Here is a 6,436-nt window from a genome sequence, read left to right as displayed (position 1 = left end):
CTTCAAGGGGAGAGTCTGAACTCTTGCTTAAGGAAAACCAGAGCAAGCTCAGAATGAATGGCCAGAAGAGTGAATGAGTGAATCAATGAACTCATGCAGCACAGAGGCTGGGCAAGCGCTGCCTGGAAAACCAAACTGGGGAGGGCTAAGACCAGCTATACCTAGCTCAGGAGATTCATTGTGAACAAGGAAGATCCAGTTTTTGCCTTTGGGAACTTGGACTCAGATGCTAATTCAGTCATCCTCAGTCTTTGGTGAGTACCAGCATTACCTGGGAGAGCTACTAAAAACACAGCACACCAAGACTTCCACTTCTGGGAAGATGCAGTCATTCACTAGTCTTCCCTCTTAAGTACAGCTAACAACCATGGGCGTCATATACAACACAAACCTTAGAGGATGCTGAAAGTGGAGAGAGATGGCCAACTGGCTAGGGACCTTGGGACCCAAGGAATGACGCAAGGGGCGGGTGTTGCTTGGGTTTTCTCTGGCCTCAGCCCGGATTTGTAGTAAAAGAGTCAACAATCCAGAAGCCCCAACAAAAACTTGCTCTCTTCTTAACCAAAGATCTGGGAAAGGGGCAGCCTAACAAGACAAAAAAAAAATTTTTTTTTTAATTGTGGTAAAATATACATTACATGTATACATAAAATTTATCATTTTAACCATTTTTATAGTTCAATGGTCCTCAAGTACATTCACATTGTTGTGCAACCATCACCACCATCAACTCCAGAATACTTCTCATCTTGCAAAATTGAAATCATACCCATGAAGCAACAATTCCCCATTCCCTTCCCACACACACACAGCCCCTGGCAACCACCATGCTATTTTCTGTTTCTATAGATTTGACTACTCTAAGTGCATCATATAAGTGGAATCATACAATCCTTATATTTTTTAGCGACTGCCTTATTTCACTTAGCATAGTATCTTCAAAGTTCATCCATGTTGTAACATGTGTCAGAATTTCCTTCCTTTTTAAGGCTGAAAATAATTTATTACATATAAGGCACATTTTGTCTCTACATCCATTAATGAGCACTAGAGTTGCTTCCGCCTTTTGGCTATTGAGAATAATACTACTATGAACATGTAAGCACAAAATCTCTTCAAGACACTACTTTCAATTCTTTTGGATATGTACCCAGAAGTGAAATTGCTGAAACAAATGGTAATTCTATTTTTAATTTTTTGAGAAATCACCATACAATTTTCCATAGTGGCTGCACCATTTTACATACCCACCAGGAAAGCACAAGGCTTCTAGTTTCTCCACATCCTTGTCAAAGCTTATTATTGTCTGAGACTTTTCTTTTCTCTTCCTTTTTCCCTCTTTCCCTATTTCCTTCCTTCCTTCCTTCCTTCCTTCCTTCCTTCCTTCCTTCCTTCCTTCCTTCCTTCCTTCCTCTCTCTCTCTCTCTCTCTCTCTCTCTCTCTCTCTCTCTCTCTCTCTCTCTCTCTCTCTCTCTCTCTCTCTTTTTCTCTCATAGTAATTGTCCTAACAGATGTGAAGAGATATCTCATTGTAGTGTAATTTGCATTTCCCTAATGTTTAGTAATATTGGGCATATTCTTATTGGTCAATTGTATATCTTTGGAAAAATGTTCAGATTTTTTATTCATTTTAAAATTAGATTGTTTGGGGTTTTTGTTGTTGACTTGTGGAAATTCTTTATGTATTCTAATTCTTTATCAGATATATGCCTTCGAATTTTTTTCTCCTATTCTCTGGGTTGCTTTTTCACTCTACCAATTATGTCTTTTGATGTACAGATGTTTTTAATTTCAGTGTAGTCTAATTCATCTATTTTCTCTTTTGTTCTCTGTGCAAGAAATGATAAGTCCAATGTCAAGACACTTTTTTTCTTCTAAGAGTTTTATAGATTTCATTCTTATCTTTAGATCTTTGATATATTTGGAATTAATTTATATATAGTTTAAGTTTCCAGCGCCACTCTTTTGCATGAGGATATTCGATTTTCCCATCATCATTTGTTGACTGTTCTTGGCACCCTTGTAAAAAATCATTTGACCACATATTTTGGGATTTATTAAGACAGAAAACATTTAGTCAATAACTGCCTGACTCCAATCAAACACCACATTAAAAAAATATGGTCCCACCCTAAGCCCTGCCAGCAGAAGACATATGGGACCCTATATTTTCACCCAGGGCTGTAATGAGGAGCTCCAATATTCTGCTGGGTGATGTCAGAGAAGGCCCAGTGTGAAGCCAGAACTTTCATTCCATCCTTGAGGCATCCTCTTTGATTCATGATTTATTGATTTCTAGTTTTATTCCATTGTAGTCAGAGAAAACACAGTATGATTTAAATTCTTTTAAATTTGTTAAAGTTTCTTTTATGGTCCAGATGGTCTGTGGGCCCTTGAATGTGTATTCTGCCACTGTTGGGTGGAGTGTTTTATAAATGTCAGTTGGATCCTGGTGGTTGATGGTGTTGAGTTATTCTGTATCCTTGCTGATTTGATGCCTAGTTGTCAATTGCTGAAAGAGAAGTGTTGAAATCTCCAACTATAATTAAAGATTTATCTATTCTCTTATCAGTTGCATCAGTCAGTTTTCACTTCACATATTTTAGCTCTGTTGTTTGGTGTATCCACATTTAGTTTTGCTGTGTCTTTTCGGTGAATTGATCCTTTTATCATTATATGATGTCCTCTGTGTCTCTGATAATTTTCTTTGCTCTGTGACATTAATATAGTCACTCCTGCTTTCCTTAATTACTGTTTTCATGATTTATCCTTTTCCATCTTTTTGCTTTCAACTTACCTATACCATTATAGTTGAAGAAAGTCCTTATAGACAGAATGTAGTTGGGTTGTGTCTTATAATTGACTCTACCAGTCTCTGTCTGTTAATTGGTATATTTAGATCTTTTGTATTTAGTGTAATATATGTTACATTGATATTTAGGGCTTAAGGCTGCCAATTCCTTGTTCTATTTTCTATTCGTACTCTGTTTTTCATTTCTCTGCTTTCCTTTTTTTCCCACTTTCCTGAACTTTATTAAAGAAAAAGCAATGATGGTAAATCTCTAGAACATAGTCCATTTTCTGGTATTCTTCCCTTAAAATTGTGACATTTGATTTTTAAATACATGTCAGGGCATAATGGTTTCCAATTATACTAAGTAGATGAGAGGCTGAAATCCTAAAATGTTCATCTTCCACCTTTCCCCAGCCCATGGTCTGTCTTTGGGTCAGCAATAATTGCCCTAACAGCTACTATGGCTTCATTAATTTTTGTCTCTAGCTCCCTGTGCATTTCTATACGCAGCAATCTCAGAATTTGAGCAGCTTCATTAAGAATTGCCTCTTTTGTGTCAAAACCAAGCAGATGCTTGTCTAAAACAACAGGCAAGCCTCTTTTATTTGATTTGCTTTTGCAACTGTATCCTGTGTTAGGCACTTCTGGACCAAAATGCAAATTGCCTTAAGAATAATTGGGTAATCATCATGAAGCTGAATGTGAAAAAGGTAAGCCAAAATTATAACGTCGATCTTAAAATCGGGATTATTTACCTCCAAATAGATCAATGGCTCTCCATTTTTAGCTGCATTGTTAGCATTTTTTTTTTTTTGTATTATCAGGTACCAACTCCTTGTATCTTTCAGCATTATCTCCATATTCAAGTCTAACAGCTAAACCAAGAAGCCAGTCAATTGCTTCTTATTAATATTGAATCCTGAAAAGATAAATCACATATTTAAGATACTTTTCAAAGAACTTGGGCCAGTCACTGCTGTGGATATTTCTTAAATTACCTCTGTCTTCAGTCTTGTAGTTTCTGATTTTCTGGTCTTCAAGCCAAACAAGAAAGTTTCTAAATTCTGTTTCATCTTTGTAGTTGAAGCTGGCAGGGAAGTGGTAGTCAAAGGCCATCAGCTTGCGTCGGAACATAGTCCCTGCTTCTTAGTCTGGTCCCCCCTCGTTTTGGCCAGGCGAGAACAGCTCTCTGTTTTCTTTTTCATTCCTTCTTGTGGGTTACTTGAACATATTTAGAATTTCATTTGTATTTACCTTTAGTGTTTTTGAGTATATCCTTTTGTATAGCATTTGCAGCAGGTACTCTGGATGTTATATTACATACACAAAACTTACCACAGTCTATTGGAATTGACATTTCACCAGCTTGACTGAAGTATAGAAACCTTATCTTCCTTTACATCCTATTTATATCATAATTGCCTTAAATATTTCCTCTGCATACACTTAGAACCACATCAACGTTACGGTTTTTGCTTCATCTGTCAAGCATAATTTAGAAAACTCAAGGGAAGGAAAGTCTATTTCATTTATTTTTGCTTTCTACATTCTTTCTTTCTTTATGATATTCTAAGATTGCTTCTTTTATCATTTCCTTTCTGTTTAGAGATATTCCCATTCTGTATAGAGAGGTTAGTCATTTATTTAGGGTAGATGTGCTAGTGACAAATTGTCTTAGTTTTCTTCATTTGGAAATGTCTTGATTTCCCCTTTATTGCTGAAGGATATTTTTGTTGAGTACAGAATTTGGGGTAACAGTTCTTTCTTTCAGTATTTGATATATATATATATATATATATATATATATATATATATAGTGTGTGTGTGTGTGTGTGTGTGTGTGCGCGCGCGCGCGTGCGCATGCGCCATTCTATTGTGCCCTTCATGATTTCTGAGGAGAAATACACTGTTAATTTAAATTATTTTGTCCTATGAATCAGGTATCACGTTTCTGTGGCTGCTTTCAAGATTTCTTCTTGGTCTTTAGTTTTCAGAAGTTTGATTATGATGTGTCTTAGAATGGATTTCTTTGTTTTTTTGTTTTTTTTTTCCAGTTTGGGATTCAGCTTCTTGATTCTATAGGTTTGTATCTCTTGTCAAATTTAACAATTTTCCACCTTTTTTTTTTTTTTTAGAATTTTTTTAGCCCCAACCTCTTTATCCTCCTCTGGGACTCCAGTGACATGAATATTAGGTCTTTTGCATAGATCCACATTTGGTTCTTTTTATACCTTTATTTATTTGCTGAGTTTTTCTGTTTCTTTGGTGAGGTTTGCTATTTTTTCATTTGTTTCAGGTGTGTTTATAATTGCTTACTGAAGCATTTCTATCATGGTTGCTTTAAAATCTTTGTCAGACAATTCTAACATCTCAGTCATCTCAGTGGTGACATCTGTTGATTGTCTTTTTCATTCATTTAGAGCTTCCTGGTTCTGGTATGATAAGTAATTTTTTATTTAAATTTTTGTATTATGTTCTGAGACTCTGGATTTTATTTAAACTTCCTGTTTTAGTTTGCTCTCTCTGATACCACTCCAGAAGGGTAATGGTGGGCACTGCTAGGTGGAGATAAAGCCCAGGTTCCCCACTAAGCCTCCAAAGATACTTGAAAGGGGCTCCTCTTTGCTGCTGGACAAAGGTGGGAGTTCCGGCTCCCATGCGGTCTCCACTGACACTGAGTAGGTGTGGGAGGGTGGTGTCATTACCAATGGGAGATAGTGAAAGTCCTGACTTTCCACTAGGCCTCTTCTGATACCACCTCAGTGCATGGGGGCAAGGACACAGGGAAGAGGGATACCTCATTACTTCTGGGAGGCGATAAAAGTCCCAGCTCCCTACTTGGCCTTCTCTAACACTGGTCCAGCATAGTTGTTTGAGCATCTTGTTACAGTCCCGCAAGTGTGATAGTCTAAGGTCACTTGACCTTTGCTAACAGGGTTGAGAGTCTTTTATATATTATGAACATAAGTCTCCTATTTTCATACTTAATAGTGTCTTTTGAAGAACAGAAGTTCTAAATTTTGATAGATGCCAATGTATCAATTTTTTATATCATGAACTGTCCTTTTGCCTAACCCAGGTAACAAAAATATTTTCCTAGAAATTTTATAGTTCTGGATTTACATTTATATCTACAATCCATTTCAATTCAACTTACATATTGGTAAGGTATGGATTGAAGTTTTATTTATTTATTTATTTATTTATTTATTTATTTACTTTCTGCATATATATGTCCAATCATTCTAGCACCAGTTGTTAAAAAGACTATCCTTTTGCCATTGAACTGCCTTTGCACCTTTGCTGAAAATCAATTGGCCATATACGTGTAGGTCTATTTCTGGACTCTCTGTTCTGTTCATTGATCCATGTGTCTATGTCATTGCCAATATCACCATTTTATTTGCTGTAGCTTTAAAGAAATCAGGTCATCTAAGTACGCCAATTTTGTTCTTCTTCTTCAAAATTGTTTTTGGTATTCTAGTTCCCTAGCCAAGATGCCTGCCTGTGGCCCACAGCGCCTCTCACCCTGCTGCCTGCTAAAAAATTATCCTTGTCGTGTCCTACCACCTGCCCCTGAATGTGAACCCTCAGGTTATTTCACCCTCTTCTGTCCCTCATTCCCGCAGCTGCACCAAGTGG

General features: G+C 36.8%; 1 pseudogene; it reads right to left on the bottom strand.

The window, feature by feature from the left end:
• Positions 1-3,187: 3,187 nt before the first annotated feature.
• On the bottom strand, positions 3,188-3,928 carry LOC107501429 (annotated as a pseudogene).
• Between the last annotated feature and the right edge of the window lie 2,508 nt (positions 3,929-6,436).

Source organism: Rousettus aegyptiacus, unplaced genomic scaffold (genome assembly GCF_014176215.1).
Source record: "Rousettus aegyptiacus isolate mRouAeg1 unplaced genomic scaffold, mRouAeg1.p scaffold_m13_p_2, whole genome shotgun sequence".
Taxonomy (NCBI): Eukaryota; Metazoa; Chordata; class Mammalia; order Chiroptera; family Pteropodidae; genus Rousettus; species Rousettus aegyptiacus.
Note: the sequence above shows the minus strand (reverse complement) of the source record. Positions and strands in the feature narration are given on the sequence as shown.